Source organism: Heliangelus exortis, chromosome 1 (genome assembly GCF_036169615.1).
Source record: "Heliangelus exortis chromosome 1, bHelExo1.hap1, whole genome shotgun sequence".
In the NCBI taxonomy this organism is placed as follows: Eukaryota; Metazoa; Chordata; class Aves; order Apodiformes; family Trochilidae; genus Heliangelus; species Heliangelus exortis.
In genome coordinates this window covers 53,626,935-53,649,304 of record NC_092422.1, presented here as the reverse complement: position 1 = coordinate 53,649,304, position 22,370 = coordinate 53,626,935, and the positions used below count along the sequence as shown (strand labels likewise).

The 22,370-nt window shown below is 41.4% G+C and overlaps 2 long non-coding RNA genes across 4 annotated transcripts; one reads left to right on the top strand and one right to left on the bottom strand.

Moving 5' to 3' along the window:
• The first annotated feature begins 1,217 nt into the window (after positions 1-1,217).
• On the top strand, positions 1,218-18,703 carry LOC139795769 (uncharacterized). Of its 3 annotated transcripts, none has more exons than XR_011725688.1 (5): positions 1,218-1,840; positions 3,509-3,621; positions 6,300-6,460; positions 9,273-15,667; positions 16,362-18,703. It is a non-coding gene; the product is annotated as an uncharacterized lncRNA (long non-coding RNA). The 3 variants fall into 3 exon arrangements; XR_011725689.1 differs by lacking the exon at positions 1,218-1,840 and having other exon boundaries at positions 2,672-3,621; positions 9,273-13,944; positions 15,440-15,667; XR_011725687.1 differs by lacking the exon at positions 1,218-1,840 and having other exon boundaries at positions 2,672-3,621.
• LOC139795779 (uncharacterized) lies at positions 15,929-22,075 on the bottom strand. Its single transcript, XR_011725695.1, has 2 exons — positions 21,812-22,075; positions 15,929-16,334 (listed from the first exon to the last, which is right to left on the bottom strand). It is a non-coding gene; the product is annotated as an uncharacterized lncRNA (long non-coding RNA).
• Between the last annotated feature and the right edge of the window lie 295 nt (positions 22,076-22,370).

Below are 22,370 nucleotides of genomic sequence, written 5' to 3'. Positions count from 1 at the left end.
TGAAAATCACCAGTGAATTTTTTTAAGTATGTTGATCACATATAAATAAGCATTTACAGATGTAAATGGAAGTTCAGTATTCAAAGAGCAACAAAGGAAACCATCATTTTATGCAATTTAGGTAACAGATTTGAAATTTCAGGCTGTGAGTCTGAAAGATGTTACCAGAATACAACAGGCAGGGAACTGAGCTAAAAAGTTAAAAAGGAAAATACCACCACATGCTACTCTCAGACTGAAACCTGATAGAGTCCATCTCTACCTTCCTCCAAGGAGAGGATCAAGGCTGTGTACCTGCTCTGGGCAGCACCTCTAGGCAGCCCCTGGGCAACCAAACAGAGGGTCCGTGGCTACTCTGCACCTTCTTCAATCTCATTTGAAGGCGTCTGATGACACCAGACATACAGGTGGCACCTCTGCATAATCACATAGCCCAGAGATGTGCAAAAGGACAGACAGAAAAGCCCCAGTGGGCTTTAGCATGAGGAGGTAGCTCCAGCCTCAGAGTGTGATGGGCAGGGGATGCCCCCAGATCCTGCTGTCACACAAGAAGCCTTCAGGTGTTTCTGAGTGAACCTCTGAACTCTATGTAGCAACTTTTATGGGTCTCGATTGTCAGGAAAGCAAATAATTGCTTTTTCTTGTTGCAATGGCATTTTGAAATATGCAAATGCATCAATTGCCATGTTCTCACATCCTAGTCAAAAGTATGAACTGCATGTGTGTGAGTTAGCACACTCCTGGCTGACCACTTATGAATATTTTTGCTTATTTTGATTCCCAGCCTCACATAAACTTTTTGTTCTCTCTAGAATGTTCTGTCACTCAGCCAGTTGTTTATTTTCTCCCATACCTTGACTGTTTTTTCTTCCATACCTTGACATTTGCTCACGTCTTATCAGGTGTGATTGGAAGATGTTTGAGTATGAGTCAGTGCTACGGGTTGACTTTCCCAGAAACCTTCTTCCTTCATGCTTTTTCCCAAAACTGAATACATCCTCAAATAACAGTGAGGTTGATAGTCATTTAAGTAAAGAATTCTAATACTTAGAAGAAGTTGTAGTACTAGATCATTTTAAACTTGATAATTCTTTTGAGGAAGTATATTCACTTTCAGATAAAATACAAAAATGTTGAACACCAATATTTCATCTTGATTTCCTACTGATATGAAAGAGAAGCCTATGTAACTGAAACCTTTGCCAGCTACACCTCTGTCTCTTGGTAATTTTAACAGTTGACATCATCCCTCAAAATAGGACAAAGATGGCTCTTTTGATGTAGCCATCTAGTTTTCTACAAAAAGTGGGCAAAGCCACTACAAAAGGCTGCAGTTTCATTTCACAGGTATTGTTTCTTCTTTTAAAATTTGTACAGGGATGCATGAAGCATCAGATACTAGCAAGACAGTCATGGTACAACCACTTGCCTTGTCATTCTGGAAAATCACTGCTGACTGCCACAGGCTCTGCATTTATACACACTGAGTGACTCCCTGTGAGACAGCTGTATTCCTGCATGCAACTTCAGAGCACCCAAAATTATATTTCTGCTTTAAATCACTCCCTAAAGTAGCCTCTCTCTCTATCTCTAAAGGGGATGCAGAGACAGCTTCCCAAGCTAGACTGACTACCTAAAGTTTCAGTACCCAAAGTTAGAAAGTGTGAACTAACCTTGATTTTCAAGAGTTTTTCACAGAGCTCACTCAGAAGTTATAAAGTATGGAATTAATTTGAAGCTTCATTTCACAAAATTATTCTTTACTTATTATTGCTTCTTCTCACGGATGCATGAAAAAAGGAATAAATTTTGGACCAAATTTCTGCTGTTCACCTTAAGGGTATGTTGTCAAGCTAATCATTACATGAGTTCCAGCAATAATGCCTGCACTGTACTATTCTGATTTCATCAACTGTTAACTCTATAAAATACAAAAGGGATAAAGTTCAAGATAATCACTGATAAAGGAGGACTGCATCATGAAATGAAATATTCCTATAGCTACTGTTCATTGGAATTTAGAGAACTGAGATGTCAGAACTGCCCCAGGTTTACGTTATCATATACACTATAGACACTACTTTTAACCCAAATAAAACTCTTAGGGACTGTATCAGTTTGCCCTATTCACTGTGGTGAGCAGTTAAAAAACACAAGAAACTTAATTTTGCCTCACTGCAAATCAGGCAGTTATGAAAACAGCACCCCCGTACCCCAACCTCATAAAAAAGTGCTTTAAATGGGCTTTTTAAAATTACACAGTCCCATCTCATTTCTTGGCTTTCATCCCCACAAGATCCAAAGCTTAATGCATCTGTCCCTGGCATGAAAACTAATGTTTTGTTGTGTGGAATGGTTTAGACCCAGCTGGCACATGGGACAGCCTGGAGTAGAGCAAGGGAGGAGGAGACAGACTCTGGGTTCCTGAGGAATTATGGTGCCCAGTGTGGAGCTGGGTGCAGGTACATGGTTATACACTGAGAGTAACTAACAAAGATTCTGTAATATTACAGTATTTCCAAATTAACAAGACCATGTCATGGAAGGAATGTTTGACAAAGTTATGACTAGCAGTAATTCAAGATTTATTAATGGTGTGAGGTGGATCAAGGGGTTGAATTCAAGTAACACTTAATCATTAAGCAATTAAAAGATTATGAGGTGACTTTATTCCAGGTTTGAGGATGACAAGATTCACACTATCTTGCTACAAGGTATCAGAATTCAAAGTATGATGTATATATGTACATACATATAAATGCAAAGCATACAAACACACACCGACAGAAATATTTGAATCCAGTGAAATATATACCTGGAGAACCACACTCATGAAGGCAAATGTGTGGACGCATACATGGAGAGGTGGATGGGAAAGGCTAGCCTATAGTAAAAATTGCCCTCTTGTCAACTTTAGAGTAAATGCTCACAATGCATTGTCACTCTGCAGATGATAATGACTGAGACTCAAGGAGGATGACTCTCCCTGGCCTTCCATTGCTTTGTCAGGAGATGATCCTCGTGTAACCCGAGAGGCATCCCAGCTCACAGGAGATGCTGGTGCCAGCCTGAGATCCAGGAGAGCTCAAAGGGTCTCATTTGGAATCATTGATCCTGGGCCCCAGGGTTTGACTTTTTTCAAGCACTTTTCCTTTTCAGCCCTGCTCAGATGGTGAGACATTCTGGTACTTTCCTGTAGTTGTACAATGGAAATGAATATGGCTGTATTTGGAAGTACTTGTAACACTCCCTTTAAGACACAGCCTGAGATCAGATACGAAACAGCTCAGGTACAGATGTACCAGGCTGTCAGGAGGTGATGGATTGTCATTCTTTCTCCCAAAAAATAGGGGAGACAGGAGACAGGCACATTTAGGGGTGCCTTAATGCTCAGGTCTGCTGCCTTTCACAGTCACGAGGGGAAGCAGGAACTAAGCACATACATGGCATGCTGTAGTCTTCTGCTTGTCTGTTTTTCACAATCCACACTCCACCACACTCATCTTAGGTTTGTCTGTGGCCCAGAGATGGAAGGTGGAGGATTGGAGGATCACACCCTGCACCAAGTGTCTCAAAAGCAAAGGAGCAGGGGGAACTTACACCACCACCAAATAGAAGAATGTGACCATTGCATAGGGCTTACATGAGATGATCTGGAGTTACTATGAAAATCATCCTCCTGCCTACTGACCATTGTCCTTAACTGAGAATTTGCTAGATGAAAAGCAAGCTTCAAATCTCCTTCAAAATAAAAACTCAGATTTTGGATTAGCTTTGAGATTTTGCAGAAAGCCATAGAAGTGTCCAAGAAATCTCTGATTTGCTAAGGTGTCAAGACTTCCACGTTTTCATTCGGACCAGGGTAAGTAACAACCTAAGTGCATGTCAGAAACTTCTCTCCTCCTTTATGGCCTTAATAGACCTTAACAGCTTCCTTCCAGTGACTTTTCTGACTTTTGCTTTGAGCCCAGATGCTTGAACAGTAGTTTTAAGTGAAAAGAGACTTTTCTATGCTTGAGCTCTTACTCTCATCTCTGTAGATTTCTGTAATCACAGTAAGGATACCCAGCTCTAACTGATGCCCACCATCCACTCACTAGCAGCAAGGAGAGAGCTGGCAGTCAGTAGAGATCTGGCTACTAGCCAGAACTACCCCAATAATCTATAAATATGCTAATCTGGGTACAGTGAGTATTAGCTTGCATTAATACAAGCACTAAAATATAACTGGAAACAGCGTTTAGCTGTCTTGTAACATTTTCACAGCATACCCAGACAAGATTTGCAATATTTTGCCTCAAGTATGCAAACAAGATCTGCAGGGACACAGAAAGGTGGGTGTCATTGTATGTCAGATGAATATGTGACAAAAAGATGCATGATAACCACAAGGGACAGCAAGTAGGTAGGATATCCTCCCAGATATACTAGAAGGATTACTGGAAAATCTGGAACAGGATAAACAGTACCAGGAGTGGTGAAAACCCCTTTCTAAGGGGGGAGCAGGAAAGTCATGAGGCATAAGCAAGGTAAATTGTAGAGGACAAGTTCACTTCAGCCCTGACTTCTCTGATGGGTCAGGTCTCCCAGTGTGACCACTGCAACCCTGATGGTGAAGGACAGTCAGCAATCACAGCCACACATGGGATCAGCTCCTTGATACTGTGCACCCACAGCTTACTCTGGAGAAGTGTTTAAGACTAATGAATTAATATACAAAATGGTGATGAATAAAATTGCATAAGATTTAGCCATTATCAAGAAGTATACTGTTAATTTAATTAATTAAGTGGAGTTAAATTTTAATGCTTAAAGCTGGCCTAATTTTTCAGTCTGCTAAACACCCCCATCACAGTGAGAGTCCTTAGTTCCCTAGTGGATGTATGTTTATTTACAATGTTCTCATTGCTTTTTGGATTCATCATTGTCCTGGTTTGGGCCAGGATAAAGGTGATTTTCTGTCTTGTGCTTTTGCTTTCAGCTAAGTCTCCTGTAAGTAGTTGCACTTGCTGAAATTAACAGCAAGTTTCTCAGACAGTGTGTGTTTCTAGGACTGATAACACTTGATGTTTATAGTTACTGCTAGAGACTGGTGTGCAGAGCCAAGGACACTGCTCAGCTCTGAGGAAAACGTAAAGAGGTCCCACCTGCATCCCTCCTTTGGGGAGGAATGGACAAGATAGATGCCAGAACTGACCAAACAGAGTATTCCATCCCATATACGTCATCCTCAGTATAAATTTGAGGGATCACGAGGGTCAAGCCAGGTTTCCAGCTTCCGGCTGCCTGCCCTTCCTGCCTTTCCTGCTTCCCTTCCTTCACCCGGCATCCTGGAAGGATCCCGTCCGTTCCTCTGCCTGTGCTCCTGATCCATGCCAGCCCATATCTGTGTGTTCCTGCCTCCAGTTCCCAACTGCTGCCGACTCCAGGAGTCCAGCCTGGACTTTTCCAGAGCTGCCCTGCAGCCTCGGTGGTGATGTGAGAGCTATTGGGGGAAAAGGAGGGAGGAATGTGGTATCCATTTTCTTGCATATTTGTATATATTTAGTAATTTTTCCTATTTATCATTACAGTTTCATTAAAGTTGTGTAGTTTAGTTTCCAACCCATAAGTCTCTCTCCCTTATTCTCTCTCCTTTCTTATCAGGGAGGAGAGAGAGATTAATAGAGAGCGTCTGTTACTCAGTTTAATTGCCGGGCCAGTGTTAAACCATGACAATCATATTCCATGAAGTAGGCAGAAATGTCAACATTAAACTAAATAGAATCAGGAGAGAGGTTTCTCTCTAGTAGGTTAAGTAATTTTCACTCTAGCCATTTTCTTTCAGATACCGATTCTCGTGGATCTTTTTTTTCACTTTTGAAAAATATGTTCTTTAGCTCTGACTCAAGTAAAAAAAATTCTCTGTTTCTTTTTCTTCTTTTTCTGAACATTTTTCCTTCATGTGAGGTTGTAGAGAAGCCACCTGTGCACATGAGTATATCAATGTCTTCTATTCAGCAACAGATCCCCTAGAAACAGGCAGGTGGAGTCCAAACCCCAGCTGAGATGTCTGAACCAGCAGAGATGAATAGCACTGTGAAAGTAGTGACTTTTCTTCATTAACTGGAAAGGAAGTCCAGGCACTTAACTTACAGGTGATTCAAGCCAGCAAAACAAGTGCTGCCCAGAGCAAAGGACTGATGAACATTGCTCCATAATGCTGTCAGGAGCTTAAGGCCTCTGTTTAAGCACAGGGTAATGTGGGAACTGGTGTGGGCTGCACAGACTTACAATGGGTGTCTTAATTTTCTCCCCAGATTTCTTGTTTCCTGGAAATACAGGAGACTTGAGATTTGGAGTCCTCATATAATTGGAGCTGGAAAATAAGAGACACTGATAATGATAGATTCCATGACACTGATGATAAACGGCACAAAACAAAACTGTTTCCTGTTGGGTGAAAACGCCCTGAAATCTTGTATGTAACAAATATTGATTGGGCCATATGATCTTTCTATCATTGCTTCAGAAATGCAATTTCTGAATTACTTTGAGACTACTCTGCTTTCATTATGAAGAAATTTGTCTATCATAACAAAAATGTATGTCTTTGTAGCAAAAGGATTTAAACTTCCTAGCAGGGTTGCATATTGCCTCCTCTAATTATATTTAATAGCTTGCCACAAACCCACATTTCACCTTCTTGAGAAACTAAGAAGCTTCAGTAAGATTCAATCCTTTTCTTTATCTCGGGAGATGTAGAAATATATATCTAGTGCAGAAAAGCTGCAAACAGGACACCATTTCTGTACCTGGTAAACAGTAAGCAGGTGAACTAATTTTCTTCTTCAGAAACATAATGACATAGCAAGTGTGGTATATGGTTTCCACTGAAATGCTAAACCACCTCATACATCATGACCCTCAACTCTGCATAGGGTATGCTCTGTAAAACAAGCATTTGCTGATACACACATCTAGAAGTGTAATGAAATTAAATTCTACACTCTATGCTCTGTTGTCTCCTCAAGGAAAATGACAAATTTTAATGCAGTAAGGGACCACACTGGAATACTGCAATATTTATCTACTTGAAGTAGGCTGAAACCAGAAAAGCTACTCATATGCTTACCTCAGTGGAAAAGACAGAGCCAGAAGCAAATAACTTTTGGGATTCACCATAAGCACCTAGAGCAGTAAGTATTGCTGTAATGCAGGTACTCTGAAAAACAATAAGTCAGACATAGTAACATTCATCCTCATCTTATTCTTCCACTGTCTACAATCTACATCTAAGCTAGTCATCCCAATGACCTAGTTAACAAACATACTTTCTGACACAGTCTGTCTGATCTAGGCTTGGCATCTTATTTAGGACGGGAGCTGATTGTTTCTCCTTTTTTTAGCCTAGAGATGTTTGTTCTTCCCTGTTGCCTAGAAAGGAAGTTGACCTAAGGAACTCAGACACAGATATCTCTATGGTACACATGTATAGCTGATCCCCTCATAATGCTGAGTTTAAGTTATGCTGCATGTTTTCATCTGCTATTCTTTTCTTCTCATAGGTATTCAGATAGTTCTTGAAACTATGCAAAGCACAGAGAGAATGGCAGTTTGGGAAGACATTTCATCTTGGGCCATTGATGACAATTTTCCGGTGACAAATAAAATATCAATATAAAATATCAACTGCACCAAAATTAGTAACAAGGGAATTCTTACTATACAGTAATAAAAAGATGTGAACAACCAAGAGACACCATGTCTCAGTGCAGAGTGGTTTGGAGGATCACAAATCTCTTTACATGCCCTCCAAGGACAGTGAAGGAGCAGGAGCTCAGAGACTTACCATATGTTCATTCAAAGTAAAGGTCAAGACCTTTTGGGTCCGGGGGGTTCCGAGCTGGAGATCCGTAGGGTCAGCACCACCCCCGAGGAGCTCCACGTCCCAAACCTCTGCTGTGTCCCTGTCACCTCCCAGCAGGAGGTGCCGGGGCTGCTGCAGAGGACAGGGGCTCAGTGGGTAGGGAGGATGGCAGAACGAACGCTCGTCCCGCAACCACAGGGTGTTCCAGCTCCACATCCATGGGAAAAACCCCGGCAGGAACCTCGAGTGCTCCTCTCTCCTCTCCTTGGTGGATCTGGCCGGGAGTGAACATTCAGATAAACCCCTTTCCTGGGGGCAGAGGCTGAGGGAGACCCAGAGCATCGACACCTCCCTCAGCACCCTGGGGCTCGTCATCAATGCCCTCAGCAACAAGGTTGATGATTGTGAACGTTTCCCCCCTGGAGGAAAACCTCTCCGAGTCCCTCCATCCCCTGTGTTTTGCCAGCAAGGTGAATGAATGCGTGGCGGGAACAGCCCACGCCAACCGGAAGTAGCATCCCCCAAGCCCCGTCCCCCATTGAGGGGCCCCTAAGGACGGTGCTGATTGGTTGAGGATGGCCACGTGTCCCTGGGAGGTGGGGGAGGGAAAATGGCGGCGCCTTCCAAATCGGCCCAAACCGCGCCAGATTTAGTGTGAGGGGGAGGGTTGGAATTATTAATGTTGTTTTTAAAAATCTAATTTAAAAAAAAAAAAAAAAAAAAAAAAAAAAAAAATCAGCCTGGAGAAGAGGAGGTTCAGGGGAGACCTCATCACTCTCTACAACTCCCTGAAAGGCGGGAGTAGCCAGGGGGGGGTTGGTCTCTTTTCCCAGGCAACTCTCAGCAAGACAAGAGGGCACGGTCTCAAATTGTGCCAGGAGAGGTTTAGGTTGGACATTAGAAAGAATTTCTTTACTGAGAGGGTGATCAGGCATTGGAATGGGCTGCCCAGGGAAGTGGTGGATTCTCCACCCCTGGAGGTACTTAAAAAGAGACTGGATGTGGCACTCAGTGCCATGGTCTGGTAACTGCAGCGGTAGTGGATCAAGGGTTGGACTTGATGATCTCTGAGGTCCCTTCCAACCCAGCCAATTCTATGATTCTAAGATAACCATAAAACTGTCCTGCCCTACGTGATGTTACCACGGTGCTAAAATAAGGTATGAGTTTTATCTTCTGAACAAATGCATAAATATTTATACACAGTTCATCAGCACTTTTATCCTGTTGAAATTTGCTCTAAAGGGCTTTAAGGCCACTTTTAAATACAACATTGCATTTCAAGGGCTGTCTCATATTAGAAACACATTAGCAAACAATTTGAGTGCTGTCTTTGGTCCAGTGGTACTAGGGGAGAATTGATCTATTAATACACAATACATGAAGCACAATTTAATTTTTAATTTGCCTTGTTCCTTAACAGGTAGGAGAAGAGCACTCTGGAAGTACCTACTAATCAATACATTTTATGCTTACCAAGAATGTGTATGAATATGAGACTTTTCAACTTCTAGAGTTAGTGTCAACAGCTCATCATTTCTGAACTCTAAGAGTGGGTCTGTAGACCTGAAGCTCACTGTTTACATCCAACCAAGGTATCAGCTACTACTAGGCACTACTTACAAGTACTACTACTACTACTATTACTACCCAGGTACTACATACTGAAGGTAAGAACTATAGAAAAGCAGGGGAGGCAACAGATGCATTCTTGTGGATCAGAAAACTGGAAGTGGCATCTTGAAAAGGCAGAAGTTGCTCTGAGAGGACTCTGGGAAGGGTTTGATGGTCATTTAAGATAGCTAAGGATGAAGAACTGCAGTGGAGAGATTTTGTTTGGGAATGTTGTCCTCTTTTTGCAGAAGGTACTCTGTCGGGTTATTATCCATAGGGTTTGCCTTCAGGAAGGTTGGCACAAAGTAAAGCCTGTGAGAAGAAAGTATGGCTTACTGGGATGAAATTTCCAACACACAAGAGAGAAGCAAGGCAGAGGAAAGAATTTCTCATCAGTCATTATCTCTTCCCTTTTTTTCTGTTCAAATTTTTCTTTTTATATATATATACGTATATATATATTTTATTTTTTTTTAATGAAGAGACTATAAAATGAAGCCTCTCTCTGCATTTTGCCAGCATTACAATGTCCAAAGTCCCAAGAGGGAATGGAGTGCCAAAGTTAATTTATGCAAGTTCATTGGTCTAAGGTTTCTTCCCCTTTTGCATTCACTGGACTGACCTTGCCCAAGAAGCTGGCTTGATTCGTGACTTGTCACTCCCTCGCTGATTTTCTAGTTTTCCATGCTGCAGCTGTATTTTTTTACCAGGTTCCTGGCTCCAGCAGCAGAACTGACCCCCTGCATTAAATTCACAAGCTGTATCTTAGTATTCAGAAGGGCAAAGCATGAACATCGGGTTGTCAGATAAAGCCAGTAAATGCTTGCAGTTCAGCAGCAGAGGCCAGCCATGCAGGCAGAATGCCAGTGGGTAATGCCTACTGCAGTACCCTTCCTTGTGGGATACTGTTAGGCACAGCCCCTAAAACATTGCAGTAATGAGGATGCTGCTTGATGAGCAAAGGGGTTTCCTTTCCCAGGACACTGTGGCAGTGGAGCATTAGTTTGCATGTGCCTCCCAATGGTTGTGCAACCAGGGCATAGCCACACCACACATTCAACCCAGCCAATAACACCAGCATCACAGATAATTATGTTTTAAGAACACCAGTATGATCAAAGTGCTTAAATGAAATTATGCCCTGTATATTTTGCCCCTGTACTCAACGCTGGTGAGGCCACACCTCGAGTCCTGTGTCCAGTTCTGGGCCCCTCAGTTCAGGAAGAAGATTGAGGTCCTAGAGCAGGTCCAGAGAAGAGCAAGGAGGCTGTGAAGGGATCCAGCACAAGTCCTGTGAGGAAGGGCTGAGGGAGCTGGGGGTGTTCAGCCTGGAGAAGAGGAGGCTCAGGGGAGACCTCATCACTCTCTACAACTCCCTGAAAGGAGGGGGTAGCCAGGGGGGGGTTGGTCTCTTTTCCCAGGCAACTCTCTGCAAGACAGGAGGGCATGGTCTCAAGTTGTGCCAGGGGAGGTTTAGGTTGGACATTAGAAAGAATTTCTTTACTGAGAGGGTGATCAAGCATTGGAATGGGCTGCCCAGGGAAGTGGTGGATTCTCCTTCCCTGGAGATATTTAAAAAGAGACTGGATGTGGCACTCAGTGCCATGGTCTGGTAACTGCAGCAGTAGTGGATCAAGGGTTGGACTTGATGATCTCTGAGGTCCCTTCCAACCCAGCCAATTCTGTGATTCTATGTTTGTATCACGAATCACCATGAAGCAGATTCCATGAAGAATGCACTAACTCCATGTAGATCCAGCTAAAGGACAGCTTCAAGGGCCAAGTTAGCAAGCTGGCACTACCTCAAGGCTGCCTTCAAAGCTGTCTTTTCCATGCTAATTTATCACAGCCACATCCTTGAACACAAGAGTGTTAAAGTGTCAAATGCCAGGGAACTCAAAGGTAGCATTCTACACCTGCAGCAAATAAGATTTTTATTCAGATTTTTTATACAGACTTGCAAAGGGATTTTCTGGTACTCCACACTGAAATTTTCCACAGTTAAAAAATGGAGAGCAAAAAAACCAGGCAGAACAACTTCCTTGACAAAAATAATGCATTTTGAAAAATGAGGACACTGTGTGCTTGGAATGTTTTTCTCTTCACACTGCTTCTTCTCTCTCACACCAACTTTTTACACTTGCTTACCAGTTTATGTCTAACATTTTTTTAGTAAATATTGTGTATCATGATTTTCTTTCCTTACTGTTCAGCACCTGTTCCTCTTCTAGTTGCTGAATGCATGTTAACAGTTACAAATATTTTTGTAAATATAATTGTATATAATATTTTGTAATCTTGACATTTACATATCTGACTATTATTTAGCTCTAACAACCATCAAATAGTTATTTCAGCTGTCCATGAAATTGAGTTTTAGTGCTTGTAATTTTGTACATAAATACTTGTACATCTATTTTACATTTCCATTTTTTTATGTATTAATAATAAATCCATTATAAAAATAATTCAAAACACAGGGCAATTTCACAAGTAATGACTAAGTGTTTCTTAGGAATAAAATATAAACTGCATCAAAATTAATAACAAGGGAATTCTTAATATACAGTAATAAAAAGATGTGTACAACAAAGTTAGAAACTGACAGACTAGAAATTATTGAATATCTAAAATTAAAATGCCAAAGCCAGATCAGCTAAATAATGAGAAACTGATTGACTGAATTACCTCAAAGGAAATTAGATCAACAGTAGAGAAATAAGCAACTGGGTCGATGGGTATCAAATAGAATATTTTATAGATTTTTTGGAGAGCAAGCAGTCTTTCAGATGGGGGGTATATCATGGAGCAATGCATGACCAATGAGATGAACACCTACAGCTGGAATCCACAAAATGAGTAAGCTAGAACCTCATTCAAAGTGACAACATTTGTCCTGTTTAATTAATTAATTATGCATCAAAATCCTATCAGGTAGCTTGAAACAGGTCACAGATAAACTAATTCATAGAGATCAGGTTGATTTCCTCCATGGCCAATTTATAGATGATAATTTGTGTAAATTATCTAATTTAATACAGCGAGTAAATAAATTAAACATCCCCTCCACGGCAGTCCCTGCTGATAACATGGAAAGCCTTTAAAAGGCAATTTACTCAAGTTCCCAAGTGACTTGAATTCCCAGGGTCTTTTGCTGGTATCTTATTACTATATTTTAACGTCACTGCATCTGCTTTTTTCTAGAATTTGCCAATGCACACAGCAAAGGTCATGGTGGCGAATGCGTTTGGCTCTCTCTCCTTCGACATTTCTCTGACAGCTAGATGGGATCAGCACTGAGAGGAGCAGTCCTCCCCTCCTAGGCTCGTAGTTCGTACCCTCTGTAGTTAATGGAGAGAATTAGATGCTTCTCAAAGCCTCGGAAATCCTGGCTGCTTAGGCTGAGATATATCTGGTTACCCCTGCCTTTTGTGTGCAGAGTTTGGAGGCAGTGAAATGAGTGCTGCTCGTTATTTCACACAGAGACGTGTTCCTGGGGATGGAGCTGTGCTATGCACCAGTCCTTGTCAAAACAAGCCAGCAAAACAATCCCCCTGAAAAACGTGCTGTCATCCTGACATTTGCTCTCCGGAGGAAAAAATAGGGAAAGGGAATGAAAAGGGAGAGCTAGCCCGATGGTTACAGCAGCCACATCAGGGATATGTGGGTCCCACTGATGGGATCATCCTGCTCCAGGAGGGTTTGCTGATGTCCAGCTCTGAGCTGCTCTTGATGGGGTTGTAATCCCTCCCGTTGATGCCTCCCCCCTCTCTGTAACATTCTGAAAGACTCAAAGCAGAACATCAACGACTCAGTAAGAAGGAAACTTAAGCCTCCAATTCCCTCCCTAAGCCAGGTCTCTCTTGCCTTAAATGTACAAAGGTAGCACCATCACCAGAAGAAGCTGAGGCAGCATTTTCAGAGGACCCTCATGTTCCCCCCAAGTCTCTGGGAAGGATAAGAAGAAACAATCTTTAGGCAGGGGAAGGCAAAACCTTGTCTGCAGCTCCATCACAGGGAGGTCAGCCTTGCCTCCAGCAAGAGGACATCTTCTCCGAGGCAGCCAGTGAATAAAAACAAACCAGCAGCAGAGAGAAGCAGTGCTAAGGGGCATGATGTACCACATCTCCAGTCTGCTAGCCAACCCACCATCATTAAGGACTAATAGGATTCTACTCAGGGTTTGAAGAATAATAAAGGGAATAAGGTAACAGTATTTTGACTATCAGCAGGCAAACTGCAGGCATATGAGATAGAAGAGGCAGCACATTTGTCCTCCTCTGGCAGTGCGGTTTCTTTCTACCTGTGTCTGTCAGTATAAGAACCTCACCCAGCTGACAAATGTGGGAGCAACCACTTCTAAAACGATCAAAGTCAGCTCCTCTGATTTTTTCTTACAGCTTGCTGTCACTTTTATGTAACTCAGGCTTTTGGCAAAACTGAGACAAATATCACAAATTATTTCCAGCTGCCTTGAAACGGTGGGGTTTTTTTTTTGGTTTTGGTTTTTTGTTTTTTTTTTTTTGTAAATAAGTTATTCAGGGAAAAACACTTTGCCTGGGTCTAATCAGAAACTAATTAGAATCAGCGTATGCTTTTCTGCACAGTTACCGTGTCATCTGGAACAGCTAGATACACAAACCCAGACCTAATCAAACTGAGATGCTTAGCGCTGGGAGCATTATCATCTGAAGAGTCTTCTGCAGTTGACAGAAAAAAAGAAATAGCAGCATGATTCAACTTACCTAATATCTTCAGCCATCCTCTAAAAAAAGGATTATTGCTCCCCCTTGATTATAGAAGGGAGCTGAGAGTGTGATTTAGTTGCCTGAACATTGGTAGTCAGCATTATTTTGAGTGCCCTCGAGCACCCACCTGGCCTTTGGAAGAGCACAGATCTCTCCTAACTCCTGTAGTGCATCTGCCAGGCCCAGGCAGGTGCCTCAGATACCCTGGAGAATCCCAAACAGAATCTACCAGTTGTGTCTTGGACATCAATGTGTGCTTCAGGTACAGCCTGAGGTGATTCCAGGCTGCTCAAGCAGCCACAGGAAAAAGGAGCAGGAGTGGCAAAAGCTGAAGCTTTGGCTGAGCTAAGAGAGAGCCAAGGAGAGAGGGAGATGCTGCAGAGCAAGCTGTGAGTGTCGAGTCTGCTCCTGGGTGAGGCATTGATGTGTTATGAAAGGATTGCTCACACACCATTATAAAGCTTATGCATCAAACTCCTTGCCTGAACCCATTCCCAACGTATATGAAATCATAAAGCCATTCCAGATTCTGTGCACAAACCTCATTTTTCTGCAGCACTTTTCTCTACACCTATTGACATCATCAGTTACATGATTCACACTCAGGGGGAGCATTATATTGATACAAGCAACCAAAGCAAAAGCCAAAATTTGCAAACCTATAATCTTCTGTCACTACAATATTTTTCTCTCTCAAATTTTCCTGCCTATTTGGTGAACTTCCCATTTGTCCTTTTGAGGTTTTCTTTTGGCTAGAGCTACATGTTTTCCAGTATCATAAAAAAAATTTCTTCAGTTCTATCATTAATCATAGAACTAAGACTTCATATGAAACAATTCATTTTATGGCAACACACAAGGCTTTTAAAAGGAGATAGAAAACAGTTTTCATCTTATGAGGATCAATGTACAACCAAAAGCTATTTCTGTCCATTTTTCAGCCCTTCTGAAGTCTGATGTATGGAAGAAAAATCATTCAGCAAATATAGCTTCAATTCAAGTTGTAATTTGTTATTCCGTATCACTGCAATGACATTTTTAACACTGGCCACCAAAGTTTATCTCCAAGACTTTCCAAGCAAAATGCAACACCTTAATTGTGGGTTTTCACTGAAAGAAATGTGCAAGATAGGGCAGCTTATTTGCATGATTGAAAACTGTTCATCTGATTTTCACTCAGCAAATAATGATGTATATTTGAACATGTTTAACTACTGAATAATTTCAGAGCATACAGTGAATTTAACAGCTCCATCCTGCTGCAACCCCCAGACAGACTAAAGAGACTGAGGCAGGGTCCTGAGCTGCAAACCTTGGCTCTCCATGCAGAGAAACAGCATCTGAACTCTTTCCCTGGACTGTCTACACCGATTCCAATTTGGGAACCTGTAATAGACACCTAAGGTCAAATCCTCAGATAACCCCTGCTGTGTCCACTTCTGAGGCTGAGTGACAGGTGAGCAGCATGTTTATACTGAAAGACCTGTAGGAAGTGTCTGGATGGATAAAACTAAGCAAGAATAACACTTTAAAAGAATATGGTATGTCACTTAAGGATGCCATTTTATTGCCAATAGCCTTCAAACCCTTTTTCAAAATGAACCAAGATGGACCAGGAATTAAGACAGACTGCAAAGAAATGCATTCACTTGCTTTATGCAAATATATTACTGTTTTGGTCTCCTATGTTTAGGAATACTAAAATGCCACTTAGGTATTACATTTAAAACATTAATCAGCATTATTAATCAACATTAATCAAAAAATGCCCCAGCATTTTCTACTTGTTTGGACCACTGTACAGCTGAAAATGTGCTGTGTTCACAAGGTGCATGGGAGATTGTTTGTGCAGGATACAGACCAGGTGTAATCTATGGAATCAGCCACAGAGCAATGGTTTTGTAGAGGTGCAGTCATTTCAACCTTCAGCATGTGAGAAGAGAAATATCTGCAGTGCACAATTGGACTTAACAGAGACACTGCTGGTAGCACTAAGAAAGATTGTCCCCCGTGATAAGGACAAGGGAGAGAAGCACTGTTGAGAAGTCTCAGAAAGAACAGCACTGTTGGAGGCCAAAAAAGAGGGCATGATGTAAATCCTTGAAGATGTCAGACTGTATAATCTGAAAAAAAAAAAAATTGTTTTGCAGATATTCTTTGCATGTGCACCCACAGATCATCCAAAAACATTGGACAGAAGCCCAGCTCCTCACCCCAAGGCCTTGGCTAGACACCAAGAAGCAACTGGATCAGCCTCACTGCAGAGGCTAAGGGAAAGTGGATGCATAAGTATCTACTTGCAATGATATTTCAACCAACAAGAACACTGATGCTTTTCTCTTTGCAACAGCCACACCTAAATAAGAAAAAGTATTAAATATTAACCTGCTTATATTTTTATGTATGTGTTTATACATATATATACTCAAAATATAACTGTGCAACGTACTTTAATTATCAGTTGAAGTATTTGTGCATCATGGCATGAGATGGCCTGAGGAGTTTTAGCTTTGTCTTTCTTCTAAAACTTGTCCCTTAAGCAAAGAAAAAAAGAACCAAAGTCAATCCAATGCCAAAAAGAGCACAACAAAAAATCCTTTGAACAGACCTTGAAGCTGAATGATATGCTAGAGCTACTTAGTAGTGAGATACACAGTGCAAGCATTTGATGGCAATAATAATACTGCTATCAGCATGGAAATACTGGATTTAAATTTAATCTTTTCCCTGATAAACTCTTCCTTTATCCAGCCCAAGGATTTATAGCCTAGACTGCTAAAAGTATTTCAGAATCCAACTCAGGATCGAACTGTGTATCTGTTTGCCCCATTCTGTAGGGATTGGAAGACAGTGCATTTTAAATGCAGATATTTCAAGCCCAGACAGTAGATACTGAGTAGCAGAGCTGGAGGATCTGAGGAGGTTCGTGGGGAACCATGCAGTGAGTATAAACCCAGTGCAAGTCCTCTGTCCTGAGAGCTGCCCCAGGGCCCAGCATCACTCCATGGAGCTGTAGCTGAGGCAGCAAAAGTGGGGGTGGTGTCACCTGGCTGCAGCAAAATAGGGGAAATAGGTGCAGAAAACAGGTACTTAGTGGCTGCACAATGTCTATTGGCTTGTAAGAAAAACAAAAGCCTTCCTTGTGGTGAAAACGTTAAAAATGCCCCTTTTTTTTTCAGCAGTATGGGAAAGGTCTCTTCACTCTTCCCAGTGCCCTAAGATATATATTTCTTTTGAAACTCATGATAATAAATATATTTATGTTTCAAACGTTTACAGTGCTGCAATCATTTCGGTTAAAGAATCCATAATTATTTTAAGGAGTCACAGAAAGGTCATTTTATTTTCACTGATAGAGGACTGATTCAAAACAGATGAAATCAAGTATGATTTTTTTTTTTTTTCTACACATTCTTTTCAGCAGCTTTTGCCATCATTTCAGTGTCTTTCCCACACTTTCTGAAGTGAGACTCAAAGCTAGTGATTGGCATGGGATGAAAGAAGTCTTAAGAGGTGAGCTGGAGCTATGGCAGGGAAAATGGGGGAACAAAGACAACTGCTTTCCACAGAAGAGAGCCAGTCAAACCCATGTGATGGCCATTAATGCCATTATACGCTTTGCACAGAAGTACATAGATTACATAGAGTTTCTCTAACATCCAAAAAAAGGAAATGGCAGTGCCTTTTCTGGCCCACTACTTTTGATTAGCATGTGAGGAGGAGGAAAATTAGTATATATTACTTAAATAGCAAAATTAATTATCTGATGGTAAGAGCTACATAGACAAATAATCATTTGGATTTTGGTTTTGATTTGCCAGTAGTAACATTCAGGTAACATACAGCTTTATAATACAATAAAATTTATTTCATATAGTATCTTTTATTAAAAATTTTCTCCCAAGCTGATTTGCTAAATAGTGGGGTAGTCTCAGTTAAGCAATAAATACAGCAGCAGTAGAGTAAAGCAGTTCAGAGCTGTATGTAAGAAAAGTGTTTCAGTGCAGTTTGAGCACCAGGGATGGCTTTCATCCTTCAGATGTTATAAGCAGTGTCTCCTTTCAGTACATTCATGCCCACTAGCAAGCAATTAGGATGTTTATTGGAATAAAAAGTTTTCGACAGAGAATTTTTCTCTCTGAGGCATTTAATTTGCTTTGCTTCAAAACCGCAGCTGCGCTGTGTCACCGTCCATGTAACTTGCTGAGTGACAGTCCTAGGGCACCAAGGAGATGTTCAGATCCTGCAGCTGAGGACAGCAAAGCTTAGACTTCACGTCAGCTTCCCAGAGTCAATTATTAGCAGGAGAAGGGAGAAAGAATCAGTGCCCTCATTTTGTATGGCTGCCTGGCAGCCTGAGCATTTGTCCAAAGTGCGGGATATTTTGTTTCCAGGTCAGAGGGTTCAGAGTCATCTCTTCACTGATCTTTTAGTTAGATCATGAGCAATATCCCATGCTAATGCTTATGGAAAGAACTTCCCCTGAAGTAAAGATAGCAGGAATAATGTTCTTTCTCTTAAAAAAAAAAAAAAAAAATAAAAAAAATAAAAAAAAATTCAAAGATTCATGAAGCATCTATGGACAGGTCAACAGATGTAACAAATCTTGTATAAACCAAAGCAACTTTACTCTCAAATTTTTCATTTTACAATACCTGCAGAGATATGTGTAAACTTTTCAATATACCTTTTCAAATGAAGGTAGAATACCTGCTGCACCCAGTGCCAGTCATCACAGTATTAATTACTGCTACTTTTAGACAGAGAGCATCATATCGCTTGCTGTTGATGTGCATAAAACCCCCACATCTGCACAATAAGCCAGTCATTGCCACCAAGAGCTTACCATCAAGGTAGAGAAAGACAAATTAAGGCAGCAACCAAGAGGGACCAAGAAACATAACAAAAGAAAGGGACCTTCATTTCACAAGCTGACTGCTCTGCAACCAGAGTTTTAGATGCACATCTTTTTTTCCAAAATACCATCTGTGAGGTTCCAGTCATGATTTGCCTCAAACAACAAATTGGCAACTGAAAGGACAGCGACCCCACTCCCCTCATCCCACCCAACTATTGTTGGAGGGGAGAAGAAACGTTGCCTGGAGTTCTGCATAGCACTGACCCACTGCCCCATGCCACAGTACCCAGCAGGTTGTGATACTCTCATCTGTCTCTCTCTCTGTCCCTCTCTCTAACAAGTGGGATTGTCTCAAGCAGTCTGAAGGCCTTGAGAAGAGATGGGAGGTGAGGCAGTAAAGCTTGAGAAGAGACAGAGGGAAGAGATCCCTCTGAGAAGAGATAAGAGGGAAGTCATAAAGTTTGAGAAAAAATAGGTCCTTGACAGGCCCAGGTTGGGTACTGTTAATTAAGAGAGGTAATTAGGGGAGCAACACCTACCCAAAAAAATTATAATTGTGCTGACACAGCAAGCATGGGACAACCAACCATTGACCAGATGCTTTTCCACCCCTCTTCCTCTCGAGGGGAAGGGACATCTTCTCCATCATCCTGTGCTTCCGCATGACTGTGTTTTGCTGATCTCATAGCCATGCATGTGCTTGCAGTGTGTTTTCAGAGAGATTTGGCATCAAGTATTAATGTAATCTTCACAGGTTAAATAGGCATCATAGGAGAAAAAAAATTTCTTAATCATGTCTTTCACAAAATAGTGTATTTTCACTTAGAATAGAAAAATTCCAGCAACCTCTCCATTCAAGCCTATTCTTTTGTGACTTTTTTTGGGGGGGGGAAGGGGAGACTGCAACAAAATTTAGTAGAGCATAATTCAGTTTTATTTCAAGTGTGTAATCCTAACAGGAGCCCGTAACCAGCACTTCTGATTCCAGTTCCCATTACAAGAATACCCTTGACAATCCCCACAGCAGCACATTAAGAACAAACTAGAGAAGCATTATATGTGATCAACAGAGCACTGTTTCTGAATTATAAAACATTGAGGGATTCTTTACGACAAGGTTTTATATTTGAAACTGTTTACAAGGGTTCCTCAATTTTCCCCTATTTATTAAAAAACAGTATATCTTAATGCACACACTGGGACTACTAAGGAGAGTAAAAATAAGCATTTGCACAAACAGTCACAAAAGTAAGACCTCAGACTGTGAAATTATTGGACATGCACTCCAGATGCCCCCACTAAAGCTAGCCTGCATTTTCTGATGCCAGCCACAGAAAAACAAGACCTTATAGTAGGAATAAATGGCAAATACAGGAGGATGGATTGATAGTTCTGTGGTACTTTGAAGCCTAGATCCAGGACTGAAAATGAAGTGCAGTTAAATGGTGAGCATCATGGAAGTCACCAAACATAATTCTTTCCCAGTTCTCTTCAAAAGTGAGTTTAAAAGTTGAAGTGGGGAATTAACTTCAGACCAGAGGACTGTATTTAGACCTAGCAAGGAATAGTTGAAAAGAAAGAATGGCAACGCTGAGATACAAATGAAATGAGCTGCCAAGCAGATTTTTCACAGTCATGATAATTATTTTTGAAATCTCACAGCTTGCTTTTCTCCAAGTAGAAAGCAATTCTCCTCACTATTCTCTTCCATGACAACTTGGGCATCAGCTCGCTCAAAGCTGATTTTCACTTGCAGTGGTATTGTTAATTATTATAATGAGAGATGCAAGAATCTAAAGCTTTTAAAAAAAAAAAAAAGAAGAAGAAGAAGAAAAAAGAAAAAAAGCAGATATGGTGCCTGATTGTCTGTTTAATTAGAACACAATAAAGTGTAGAATTTATCCTTTTTAATGTTTTGCAGCCAATTTTCACACGTGTGGTAAGTCTGTTAGAAATTTCATGCATAGTTAGGTTTAAAGCTTCCCTGATGTTTGTCAGATACAGCTGAAGCAGTGATTTTGTGTTGTAGATATAATTAGGTGGCATATTGCCATGAGTTTCTCTTTCCCTCCCTTGTTTTTGCAACTCAGATGTCAAAGCAAATTATTGATCAGCTGTAAGATAAGACGTGGCCAGTTTCAAGGAAAAAAAAAAAAAAGACTAAATTTTTGTTAGTTGTTCACCGAAATTTGCAAGTTTCTGAATCATATTGTCATCTAGGTCTTTTGGTCCCTTGTCCTAAAGCAGCTTGCCATTGAAATGCTGCCACATGGGAAATATTTGCTTGTCTCAGTCAGGATCTTGGTGACTGTGTCCCCTCCTCACTAGAACTAGCACCCCAGTTGGTCTTTTTTGTTGTCCTGACAACAGAAAAGCCAGGAACTGAAAGAAGGAGAAATATGCCTGTACACTGTTTGAGACCTGGCCCATTGCCATGTGAAACCAAGAGCCAAAGTCTGCATGGGCAGGAGCTGCCAGCACTGCCTGGGTGTAAGGGAAGGGTACCCAGCAAGGAGAGCAGCCCATGAGATCCCCACCACCCCAATGAGCTGCCTGCAGGCTGTGTGCCCAAAGTCAAGCAGTGTGTGTGCCCACCAGTAAAACCCCAAAGCTTTTGGGCAGCAGTGGGCACCTGGTGCCCTGGCAACTGCTTGCCAGAGATGGAGAAGACCTGGTTGGAGAAATTGAATCTCTTTTCTCTCTGCACAGCTTTTCTAAATCAAAGGCAGGAGGAAGTGGTACTTGGAGTACTTGGGGAGATGTTCTGCTGTTGTTTCCAGCTGTGTCTGCTCTCCGGGGACTCAGAAGCCCAGAAGGGGTGGGTTCCTGCATGGACTTGCTGCAGCAGTTCCAAAGCTTTACTTCAGGCAGCAAGGAACACAACTCATCACTAGGTAGACACTGAAAGCACAGCAGGTGAACTGCATTTTCAAGTATCTATTTTAAGGTGCTCAGGAAGTCTGCTATCTAGCAGAAAATGTAGAGGATGACAAAGTAAGCATCTGAAACTACACAAGATAAATCCCAGTCCAGAGTCCAAAGATCTGCGCTATCCTCACCTGCTGTGCAAATGTTTTGGGAAATTTACATTAGTTGGTACCTCCCATAATGGCAGACATTAAGTGAAAGTGAAAAATAATTACGTTGGCTTTCATTTTAAACCACTTTTCTGTGCTGCTTAATGCCTCGGTTCTTTTCTACGAAAGCTAAATTCCCCTGGTGCTAGAACCAGTGTAATTCTTTGAACTGCTGTTCAACAGGGAAATTTCTTTTAGTATCTAAATATTAAAATCTAAATTAT